Genomic DNA, 13073 nt, shown 5'->3' on the forward strand with positions numbered 1-13073 from the left:
AGCAAGACTCTCGGCAACCTAGAGAGACCCTGTTTAAAAATAAATATATATAAAATAGGCTGGGGTGTAGCTTGGGGGTAGAATGCCACTGAGTTCAATCCCAAGTGTGCATACACACGCATGCGCGCGCGCGCGCGCGCACACACACACACACACACACACACACACGGGAAAGTCTTACTAAATTCATCAGTTGTCTTTCCGAATCACCCACAAGTGGGGCCTATTTTCAGGAGCACGGGAAGGCCCCCTCTCACCACCTCTAAGAACACACGTGGTGTACGCTGCTGCTCAGTTAGACAGCTTCTTGCCAATTCAGCCGAGGCCTCTTTCCTCCACTCTAATTCAGAATAACTTATCATCCTTATTGTCTTTCATCCCTAAAGCACGTTTATTAAGACTCAATTATCAAATCCCTCGGAGGCTTCTGGTTCCTGGATAATAGCAGGAGAAGCTATTCAGATCAACACTCTTGTTGAAAACAACCAAAAATAGTGATAAAATACATTTAAACAAACTTGACTGCCTTAAAATAGCCAAATGCTTGAAACACACAATATGAGATTTCCAGATCAGCATCTGGAGGAGGCCTGGCACCAGGGCAGTGAGAACACCGCTGGATGACCCAAGCCCTGGGGCACCCAGCAATACTGCTGCAGCCACTGGGGCAGGTGGGTACTAGAGCCACAGAAACTGGAGAGTGTTAGAGGACACCCTCCCCAAATGAATACACGTGCAAACCAGAGACAAGCTAGACCTCGAGCTGCCTCCCTGCACCTCCATCTCAGAGGACTACAGAAGGCCTGCCTGGCACTGAGCGAAGCCAAAGACAAAAAAAAGAAACAAGTAGCCCTTGAGGAGTTGTGGCCACAGGCCACCTGTGCAGACTTGTACCATGGGTACACGTGGGTAAGCCACGGGACCTTTAAGCTATGTTTTTAGAGTGAGGAGATCGCAGGTGGTGTTGTCTGCAGGCACCTTGCAAAAATAAATAAATAAATGAAGCCACGCGTGGTGGCACATGCCAGTAATACCCGTATTTGGAAGGCTGAGACAGAAGAATTGCATATCCAAGGTCAGTCTTAGCAATTTAGTGAGACCCCCGCCCCCGCCAACAATTTAGTAAAATTCCGTTTCAAAATAATAAATGAAGCCGGGCGTGGTGGCGCACGTTTGTAATCCCTGCACTTGGGAGGCGGAGATAGGAGGATCGCGCAGGTTTGAAGCCAGCCTTGCTGGCTTAAGAGACCCTGTTTCCAAATAAAAATATATTTAAAAAAAATAGGTGTCTGGGAGTGTATCCCAGAGGTAGAAGGGTTTCCAGGAACCCCAGTACCACAAAAAAAAAATAAATAAAAATAAAATAAATAAATAAAAAGGGCTGGGGGGGGGCTAGCTCGGAGGTAGAATGTCCCTGGGTTCAATCGAAAGAAAAGAAAAACAAAGAGAAGGGAAGAGTGCAGAGCAGAGCTTCTCCAGAGGGAAGATCCAAACTAGACTTCGCAGTGCCCCCACAAGAGATTTAAGGACAATGGCCAGTTATGTGAGCAGAAACAAGAATCAAAGGAGTCAGCAAAACAACAGAAGGAGCTGACCACTAGAACTTCAGCTATTAGGCAATTTCAGTTAAAAAACAGCTACGCTTATCCTGTTTACAGAAATCAGCAACAGCCTTGAAATGAATGATAAGCGGCTACAAAAAGTCATGTATCATTTATAAAGAGAAATCAAATAAAAATATACAGAAATTAAAACCCAGTGATCATATATGCAACACATTGCCAGTATAAGGGAGAAATGATGAGCCCAACGGGGGAGCAGGAGACCTTATATAGAATGCAGCACTGAGAGGAAAAAGCCAAACAAAACTACACAGAAGAGGGTAGAAGATGCGGAAAATATAACACAAAGCCCTAGCCTGGGCGTGCCAAGAAGAAAATTGAGATCAAGAATTTTTCAGAACTGATGAAAGATATCAATTCACCAATTTAAGAGATTCGGTGAATTTCAAGCCGAATCCATGCCTATGTAATTCATCATGAGACTACAGAAACTGAAGACAAAGAACAATCTTAAAACCACTGGAGAAAGAAAGACATGACCTCTCAAGGGGTCACTGACAGCTGACTTTTAACAGCAAGTCAGAAAAGGGTGGGCTGGTATAGCTGTATGGGCTTAAAGAACATGAGCGCTAACCTAGAATTCTATGCACAATAACAAAAATACCATTAAGAAAAAATTTGGTTACCCAATCTGTGGTCCCTGGAAGAGGCTTGAAAAACCCACCTTGACTGATTGCATTTTAAGATTTTGATGAGCTAGGTCATGAATTCATCAAACCCACATTTGAGAAGGTTAATAAAGTCCTACCCAGGCACAGAAATCAGGATCCTGGAGGAACCCTGTGCAATGCGCCCTTCCCCGTGTGACTGGGATGTGAGGTGCTCCGAGGAACATGAGCATCCTTGGTGGAAATATCCCAAGCAAAGGCTATTAAACACTAGGTAAGTACTTCCGCATTTTAATACTGTACGTGCTGGCCATTCTGGTCCATGCCAGCTGAATATGAGCCCTGCTTATAACCCAGATATCTTATCAACTCATATCCTTCCTCTGCTCCCTAGTCACCCACCTTGTCCTTTCCCTTGCAACTTTAAACTTTCCAAGGGAATTGCATCCTTGTCTAGTTCCACTGGGATAGCCTTACCATAAAATCCATTCCTTTTTCAAAACCTGGTCTGTAGTTCCCTTCAAACACTCAAGAGATTGTTGAGCTATATGGGGGCAAAGAAAACACGACCCAACAGCAAGGAATAGGCTTTATTTAGGAATAAAACCTCGAAGGAGGCATCTGACCGGGGCGAGAGCCCACGAGGGTCAGGAGCCTGCCTCCTAACAGGCCAGGGGCTTTATATGGGGCCAGGAAGGCGAGGGGCGCGGGGTAGTCCTGTGAGCCACTGGTGGGTGTGACAGTAGCCAGGTCAGCTGGGGGCAGGGCAATGGTCGGGGGCGTTTCTCTTTGTTCTTTTGTCTTGACCCTCCTCTGGCACATCTTCATGCCAGACCCCGCAGTCAGACCTCCGTGCCCACGGGAACCACATGTTCTCTTTTGGCAAAGTGTTCATTCCTAGATATATCATTTTGGTGCACCTTAAGTGGGTTTTATAAAATCAATCTAAATATTACTGTTTTTTGCTCAGATTAAAAATGACAAGCTCCTTTGGTGCTTTTTATATTTTCTTTAAGTAGTTTTTCCCTTATTACACAGTATATATTATAGTAGAAAAAGTTGAAAATACAAATAAAATCACCTATAATCCCTTACCTCCCCAGATACTGACTTCATGCCTGTCTTATCCATATGAATGTATATAAAATGAAATGTAATGTTCACTTTATAAATAAACCTTTTCAGGATAAACTTATATTTGTATTCACTGTCAATGTCAGATGACCAAAATATTGGATATTTGGCAAAAGAAACAATTTCTTCTTCTAAAGACAATAGCTTTATTTGGGTTTTTGTAAACGTATCAAGTGCTATCAATGTGAAGTCGCTTTGGCATCAATTGACAAGGCCTGTAGCAGCGCACTCAATGTGATCTGTATTATCTTCAAATAGAAAAGCCGATCATGAGTTCAGAGCCTAAGGACTTCATTTTTAAACCTTCAGGTTTGAGCTACATTGGAATTCAAGTTCAGTAATGTCCTTAGATCAGCTCCAGCTGACAAATTCTTTAGAAGAAAGTGGAATAAAGCAATTTGATGGAAATTATACTGCACAGTGCCCTGCCACTCCAGATATTTCACTTTTACATTAAATTTTTTTCAATTAATTTAAAGGTAACTGCTATATGCCAGATATGCAGGCTACCTGTCATTATTATTCATTTATTTTTATGCAGCACTGTCATGTGCAAGAACATAATTCTTAAAGAAACGTAATTGCTCTCAACTTATCAACTTGGTTATATAAAACTTTTGTGAAATCTGTTCTCCTAGAAAGAAAGTTCAAGGTTGGTTGAAAGTTCACTGAGGCCGGGCGTGGTGGCGAACGCTTGTAATCCCGGCATTTGGGAGGCTGAGACCAGAGGATCACAGTTCCCTGACAGCCTCAGCTACCTAGTGAAGCCCTTTGCAACTCAGTGAAACTCTGTTTCAAAATAAAAAATACAAAATAGGGAAGGGGGTATAGCTAGGAGGTCAAATGCCCATGGGTTCCATCCCCAGACCTATACACACACAAAAAAAAAGAAAGTTCACTAAGGACCTCTGCATATTATGCACTTTTAAGCCTCTGCTCCTGGTACCCTCTACATATCGACCCCAGGACACTCAGGTTGATACAGCCCTGTTCCCAGCAGAATGAATTTTCAATAAAAATTAATAGATGGAAGGTGGTCTCCAGAAAAACAACAACACATGCTGCGGGATATGTGAGAAGAGCTACCGTGCTGGCACAAAAATAAAAGAATTGGTAAAAGTAAGTGTCTTACTTAAACATCCTGCATCCATACCCACCCACTTAACTTGACAGGAGCATGGAATCACAGGCTCAAGAGCCTAAAAGGTCTTAAGAGGAGGAAGGGACTTCAGAGCTCACGCTGTCCAGCATCGCCTTGCAGGTCATAAAACCAGAGCCCAGAGAAGTCACTCCCCAAGACAACCCTGGACAAGTGCCAGAGCCACCGGCCATGGCCTACCATGGGGTGGTCTCTGCATCCCACGTGGGAAGAGCAAGGTGCAGAAGGCTTGGGTAGGTAGAACACCAAAGGTCAATAAGTGACAAAAAATTCCTAAAACTGGAATGCCACATTTAGAGTATGAAGCAATTCCTACCTAGAAAATCACCTTCTTCATTTCAGTCAAAGCTCGTTTGAAACTCTAACTCCTCTAAACATTTCTATTAAAAAAAAAATAAGGCTGATGTAACATTTTAAAGGAAAAATCTATACACAAGTCAAAAATATAATTAACACTGTAGATTTTTACCCTTTTAGGTAAACAAATGTGAACATTCTCTCTATCCCAAATCCCAAATCAAACTCATATGGACTAAATTCGTTTTTACCAAATTTTAAATTCTTAGACGTAATCATATGAATTACACGGCACAATTGTGGTCAATCAAAGCTTCTGCAGTCAGTCACACCTTTGCCTCTAAGTGTCCAGCCACCACAGCTCCATTCCTTTATTTTTTTTATTTTTGAAAGATAGCTTAGTGGCTCTCCAACTTAGTTTAGTCTACTAATGGTTGGCACTTGTCTGTGTGGTCAAAACATTCATTTTGTGCAGAAATCCAGCTGGCGATCTTAACTCTTCCCTTAATAGGCAAAGTCCCTGAGACACAGTGATGAATCAGTCATGAAGAATGAAGACTTCCCTACTTAAACTTCTTCCCTGGCTCCCCTGAGCCTTCAGGATAGAGTCCAGACTCCTTAAACTGCCGACCATGGGCCTTCGGAAGCTGAGCCTCATTTATCTCTCCAATACTGTTTCTTAACACCTCCCACCCCTTTACTCCCTGGCTTAGGCATGCTAAACTAATCTTAGTTCTACAGAAAAATCAAAATGTTTGCATATATTCTCTTGATGTGTGATTGGTTCGTTGTTGCTCGTGCTGCCAAGGTTCATTTAGCTGCACATTTCCATTCTGAGTGTAATTAGTGCGCTGGGTCTCACCCCGCCCTCAGCGCAGGGCTAGTCAACCTACTTTCAGTACCACACGTCTCCCACGGAAGCACCGTTGCCTCATCGCAAATCTCTTGGCAAAATGGTTTATATTCACAACTTGCACTTATCATCCCGTCATTTCTTAATCCCTTGCAAATGTGCTTTCCCTAATATTATTCAACTGAAAATGCACTTTTAAAGGATACCGGTGTCTTTATAATCACCTAATTCCTCGGCAATAATTTCTCTAAATACTGAGTTTCCTTCAGTTTTTTAAAACCAAGACTCCTCGTCACCCTGCTCCATCCTCACTTGCTTTTCGGTCTGTGCCACACAATTTTCTCGGGTCTCTTACAGCAAGGAACTCTTACAGTTTCTTGGCTGGTTCCTTCTTCCACTTCTTCTGTCCTGGGTCTCTTTCTCTGACTCTTCTTTCACTGGATCCACATCTCTCCCATAGTTAAAAATATTCCTCTGGATTCATTAGATTCAGGACCTTCCCACACCCTCAACTCAACAAACTCACCCACTTGTGTACCCAGTTGACACTGGCTTCTCTGGGAACAGGAGGGGATTATAGTCCAGTAAAAGAGCATTGGGATAGCCAGGCATGAGAGCATACACTTGTCATCCCAGTATTTGGGAGGCTGAGATGGAAGGATCACAGTTCTCGGCCAGCCTCAGCAACTTGTGAGGACCTCCCCAACTGAGAGAAATCCTGTTTCAAAGTAAAGAATAAAAGATAGGGCTGGGGGTGTAGCTTGGAGGTAGAAAGCCCCTGGGTCCCACCCTAGTAGCCCCCACCCCCCAATAGGAGCATTAGGATAATTAGATTTGACTTGGGTTCATAGCTCAGATCTGTCCCTCATTCTTGAGTGCGGCATGGGGCATATTATATAACCCGTTGGGGTCTCCATCTCTCACCTATAAATCAGACAAAACAATGCCTATCTTTTAATGTGACTATATGAATTACATCACACAAGTGCCTGTTCCCATGGTGGGGTTCAGAGTGGAGACTCAATAAAAGTCACTTCTTCTCAGTGTTTTCCCATTCCACATCCCCCAAACTTTTATAGTCTGTTTATCTCAATTCATTTCTGCCAATGTGTCAGAGCAGCAACGAAAGGTGCATCTCGTCGAGTGTAGATACTGAACAAAGGCTCTATTCTGACCCAGTAATTCCCCGTTGCTTACTGACTCGAAACCCAGTTAGTCTCTATTCAGAAATCTTCAGATTCTAGCCCCAACCTCCTTTATATATGATGCACATATATACAATAAAAGATAAGATACGACTAGAGGTCTAGCTCAGTAGTAGAATGCGCTTGGCATTCGCCAGTAGCAAAAACCTAAAGGCAAAATTGAGGGGACATGAGAGGGGGGGAGACAGGTAAAGGCTCTTTCCAAGCAACCTTCCCTATGCAAAGTGGACATATTCTGGTCCTCAGACACAACAGGCCTCAAGATCCACCTCAGATTCTGTCTTCTTAATGAAACATCTTCCTAAGCTGGCTGCTTATCTTCAGAGTAATTTTAGAGTTTTAGTTTTATTTTAGAATTTTATCTTCAGAGTATTTTATTGTTACTTCTCTTTCAGCGTACTCATATACTGCCTGGGATCCTATTATTTGTGAGTCACTGATCATAGATCCTGCTTCTAGATCATAACCCCTTTGAAAGAAGAAACCACGCCCTTTCTAATAACTCTACTAAATGATGATGATGTCCATATGTTAAAACAAGCAAAAACAAAATTAGAAATTGCCTCAAGGAGTTATTTTTTGCACCCCTCAACTTCTTATGAAGAAGTGGAGATGGGATGGGGACGCAAGGGTGTATCTAGGGGACTGATAGCGGCACTGCTGGTAAAATTCCCACTTGAAAGTCCCCCAGCAGCAGCAAAATGCAGGGTTGAAACAGCCATTCTAGAAACTGACCAGGTAAGACTTTAAGATCTGTTGATCAATTGCAATCAACCTCTTGGGAAACCCTTTACCAATTTGCTAAGCTTGTCCATTTCTTTTCTTCCCCAAAGCTATTTTCCTAACCTTCCAGTCTCCTCTAAACCAAAGAGTAAACAAAAGATTTTACTTTAAGCCCACAGTGGAACACATAGGGATATACATCGGTATACTTAATGTTAGTTTATGTATTAGGTCATATTTGAGAATTTTACTTCTTTAAAATGAACTTTCTTTCAACCAAAATACAAGGCCGACGTTTAAGGAATATTATCTTAAGGCAACACCTAGTATAGCGCTCTTTATAGAGCACAAATTCAATATGCAGTGGCTGAAAGAATGAATTTATACTCCACAATTACAGAACTAATTCATTGATTCCAGCGGAAAAGAATCTGAGATACAAAGTGACTATGCCCGTTTGGTTCAGCCCTTTGGCTGCACTACCTCGTGGTATTTAAGGATTTAAGAATCCTCAACTGAGCCCCTTGAAAATAGAGGTGATATGTCGTTTTGTTTTGCATCGCTTGGCATTGTGTCAAGAGAATTCAAGAATCAGAAATAACAAAGCTCCCTTATTCAATAAAATTAGGTACAAGATCATATGTGTAAAATTTTTCAACCAATTCCTGTGATCCTCAATCACTTTACAGAATGCAGTTATCAGTCTCAGCCACACCTCGTGAGATCACACCACTGGTACTAAGGTCCAGTTCCAGGCCCACTCTCCATTCTACTACGGAAACACAGGTGAGTAAAAATGGAAGCATCTTTAGGAACTAGGCAGCCTCATTATTTTTTTTCTAAAGATTGAGGAAAACCAAGGCCCACAAAGAGGTCTCATGACAAGGCTCTCACTAAAAGCCAGATTACTATTCATGGCTCTCTCTGAATATCACTGTTCACACATGCACACTATCGACTTTCTGAAAACAAGGGGGATGTTCTAAAGATCACACGTCTTCTCTCAAGTCAGAGGTAAATGTTTATATGCAACCAGAGGGCAAGTTTTATTTGTCTCAGGTGTTTTCTAGAAAGGAAGAAAAAAGAAATAAAGAGAAGAAGAGGAAGAGGAGGAGGAGGAAGAGAGGGGAAGGGGGGAGGGAGGGAAGGAAGGAAGGTGTGGTGCTGCATGCCTGTAATCCCAGTATTTGAGAGATTGAGACAGGAGGACTGCAAGTTCCAGGCCAGCCTCCGCAACATAGCGAGACTCTGTTCCAAAATAAAAAATAAAATAGGGCTGGGGGTCTAGTTCAGAGGTAGAATGCCAGACTGCCCCCGAGTTCCAATACCCCAGTAGCAAAAAAAAAAAAAAAAAAAAAAAAAAAAGGCACCACGGTGGAGATATGAAGGGGGAGGCTGGGCAAATGCTCTTGCCGTTTACTCTGCAACTCCTATGACACATGCCCTTCTCCTCGAACTGAACGGCCTTAAAAAACAGATAACTGACGTGGTAGGCAGAGCCCAAGGCTTTCAGGACATCGCTGAGTTCACATCCTGACTCTACTATCCCTTACTTGGGTCTTGGCCAGGACACTTAACTTGAGCCTCAGTTTCCTCACCAGTAGATCGGCGATAACTTAGGTTTGCTGAGTGAATAAATAACACCCGCATGCTCACTGCACATTAATCCTAGCAGCCGAGCAGCAGGGCAGCCTGACTCCCGCAGGTTCCAGAACGAAGGTCCTCGCCCCCTCCGGCCCATCTTCTCGGCCTGTCAGTGGAGGAACTCTCCGGCCTGTCCTCCGCCCTCCCGAGCACACTGGCTTCAGAACTTTGCTCGCTATTCTCTCCCGCCCTCTCTCAGCGCCGGAGTCGGACGTCTGCCGCGCTCCTCCGCCTCCGCGACGCGACTCCGCCATCACGCGCATCCCCCGCCATTAGCGTCCAGCGGGAAGTCAGCGATCCGTTTTTCTCATCTTAAAAAAAAAAAAAAAAAAAAAAAAAAAACCTCTTGTTTTTCTAATCGGCCCCACGCCCGGCAGCCCCAACCCACACCCCGCCGCGGTCGCGTTCGCTCCCCGCCTAGAACAGCGACGCCAGTTCAGCCCTAGTCGGTTGGGAGGGACTCGTTGCCTAGGTGACAGGGGCGTGGCTGGGCGGAAAGGACCGCCCTGTCCGGAGTTTGCGCATGCGCTCGCTCCCGGCCGCAAACTCTCGCGAGAGCCGCTTCCCGGAAGTTCCACGTCAGTCGGTCGGCCGGTCCGCGGGTCGGTGGGTGTCTCCCGGCCTGCGTCCACTGGATTAAGTGCGGGCTCCTGGGCTCGGACGGACGGAGCCATGGTAGGTCCAGACCCCGCAGGAGGGAGCGGAGCCCCGTCGGCTGCGGCCGACTCCCGGGGCTCCTGGGCTGAGGGCTGCGTCCGGCGTCCCTGTGCAGCCGCCGCCTTTGGCCTGGTGGGCTCCTGGTTGTTTCGAATCCTGGGAGGGAAGGAGACGAGGTGGCCGGCCGGGTTTGGGGAAGCAGTGCCTGGGAGTGAGGGGTCTCTGACTCCTCTGGCGCTTGCCAGAGCATCTGCGGTCTGCATTGGGGTCAGTGGTGTAGGGAAACACAGGAGACAGAAAACAGCGGTGCACAATGTAGGCAGTTTGATTCTGCCCTAAAAACAGTGACAGCTAAACTTGCACTGCTCTTGGGCTTGTAACTGGAATCGCGTGCTGACCACAAACGGCAAACTTAAGCAGAGAAGGAATGTGTACGCGTGTGTGTCTGGAGTTCAAAGTGGAGTTTTCGAATGCTCCGGGAAGCCAGGCCTTAGATTTCTAGGGGGAAAGAAGAAATAGGAAATTGTTTATAAAGCTGGCTGGTGTGCTTTTCTGTATTGCAAATGCAGTGAATGCAGCGGCTGGTAGAAATAGCAATGAAGACAATACATTTTTTAAATTATCACTCTCACGCTCAAACATGCTCTGAAATGTCCTTGCACAAGAGTGCAAGAATAAGAGGAAGAATACAATAGAGTATCTTTTATGAAAAAAAGAAAATCAACATTTAAATTTTTCTTCTCTTATATTTTTCTCTGTTTATTTACATTTTCCTGTTTTACTTGTTATGAAATATACGATCTAAGATTTTTGTGTTTGAAGATGGTATGAATTAGTCATCCTAACTCTTGCCGTTAAATTAAGTTTGTACAAGGGTGATAGTTATGGAGTTGGAACTAGAACAGAGATTGATCCCTTGGTGAAATTTATGGATACTCCCAGAACAATGCTTAGAGAAACCAGTTTTGCATAATATTTAGTGTACTCACTTACAAACACATGCCCCCCAAACCATCCTCATCTATAGACTTTCTTAGGTCCCTAGGTTAGGAACCTCTGAAAAAGACTAAGTTTCTTAATTATATCACTTCACATATTAACAATTTGTGCAGATTTGGGTCTCCTGTGCTTGCAGTAATGGGTAGTTTTGGAAAAGGCCCGTAACTCTGCCTAATTTTATTTTAAGAATAAAGTATACAGGAGGGTGTGTGTAGGTTATATGCAGATATTACATTATTTTATATAGCTGTCTTAAGCATCTACAGATATCCATGGGGTGTAGTGTGTAGTGCTGGAACCATTTCCCTCCAGACACCTAGAGATTGTAGTATTTTAAATCTTATGTAGAAAGCACAAAATGTGAACGTACTCATTTTCTCCTTTACATGAAGTATTTACTCTGCTAAATATTTACCACTTAATTCTCACAACAGCTTATAGAGTTTATAAATAATGTTCATGAGCTAGCCATGTTGGTATACACCTGTAATCTTGGGATGCTGAAATAGGAGGATTGCATGTTCAAGGCAATCCTCAGCAAACTAGCAATGCCCTGTTTCAAAATAAAAATAAAAATAAATAGGACTGGGGATATAGCTCAGAGGTAAAATGCCCCTGGGTTCAATCCTCAGTACCAGAAACGTAAAATGAAAATAAATCATTTTCTTGGAGTGGTACCCCAGCATCGTCTGACTGAACTCTGAATTTGACTCTTAGAGTACCAAGAGGTGGATATTAGTATTTTCTGAATTTTACACAAGTCAAACCTGGAGAGATTAAATAAACGTACACATATCGCACATTTGAATGGGTAGCTGAAGTGTTAAAACCGAAGTTTGAATCCAGTGTGACCTGGGTAGTACTGTCTATTCGTAACTGGCCCCCATGCCCAAATATGTAAGGTGCTGTAGAGATAAAGACATGTGTACGAATGACTTTGCCCTTAAAGAGTGTGTACTGTAGAAAGCAAGAAGAGATGTGTCCCATTAACAGTTAAAATGAAATCCTATAGGATTCCTTGGGAAAGAATAGTTTATGCAGGGGTAATCAGCAAGGTCTTATCAGTAACAGTGGCATTTAAGCTGAGTCCTAAGTCATCCATCTTTTGGAAGATGAAGGGAGACAGTTGGAGCTGGAGGATAACAGTATGAGCATCTTAATCATCTTTGTCCCAGGTATAGTACAGTGTCTTATTCAGAGTCATCACTGAAATGCTCTAGGAAATATCAGAGCAGGAGCTCTAGCCTGTCCTTTTTAGTGGGATTTGTTCTTTGGGAGTACATAGAAGTATATACTGAGGTTGATCAGAGTTCCCTGGCCCAACTTCTGGAGCATTACTTGATAAGTACATGGTTTCTTTCTTTCTTTCTTTCTTTCTTTTTTTTTTTTTTTTTTTTTTGGTGGTATTGGGATGGGACCCTTCTACCTCCGGGCTACACTCCCACCAGACCTATTTTATATTTTTTAAATTTGGAAAGAGTCTCTTAAGCCAGCGAGACTGCCTTCAAACCTGCGCGATCCTCCTGTCTCCGCCTCCCAAGCACAGGGATTACAAGCGTTTGCCACCACGCTCGGCTGAGTACATGGTTTCTAAGTATCAGATTGTCTGAGTTGAGGAAATCTCTTGTGCTGGCTTATGTGAAAGCTGCCACCATGATTTCTAGTATAAAGACACCGTGTTTGTTGAAGTGAAATTAAAATTTGTCATGGTAATTAGTGGGACAGACTTGAGAAGTGGTTGATGTGAAAGCCTCTGATTCCCTGAAATTACCAAGAAATTCAAAGATGATGATTTTAAAGTACAAAGTTTGAGAGGCAAGGTATGAGAGTGGACATTTTATCGAGGCAATTGAAGAAAAGTCAGAGAACTCAGATTGCGTAAAGATCAGGTAAAGATTGTTGCAAAAAAGTAAGGGAAGAATGTGTAGAAATAAGAACAAAGTTATGCCATTGTCCACATGATTTACATTATGATGTGAGACTGTAGTGCACCAATAAAACCAAGAGGAGGAGAAGGAGAAGGAGGAGGAGGAAACAAAGTTTAAGTAGCCAGTGACCCAAATTTGGTAGAGAGCCAAAGACATGAATAAAAGCAAGATCTTCATTTTATGTTGAAAAGTAACTGTACATGTCTGTCCTAATCATGATTATCGTGAAAGACCACAAAAATGA

This window comes from Muscardinus avellanarius (assembly GCF_963383645.1).
Source record: "Muscardinus avellanarius genome assembly, chromosome: 5".
Classification (NCBI taxonomy): Eukaryota; Metazoa; Chordata; class Mammalia; order Rodentia; family Gliridae; genus Muscardinus; species Muscardinus avellanarius.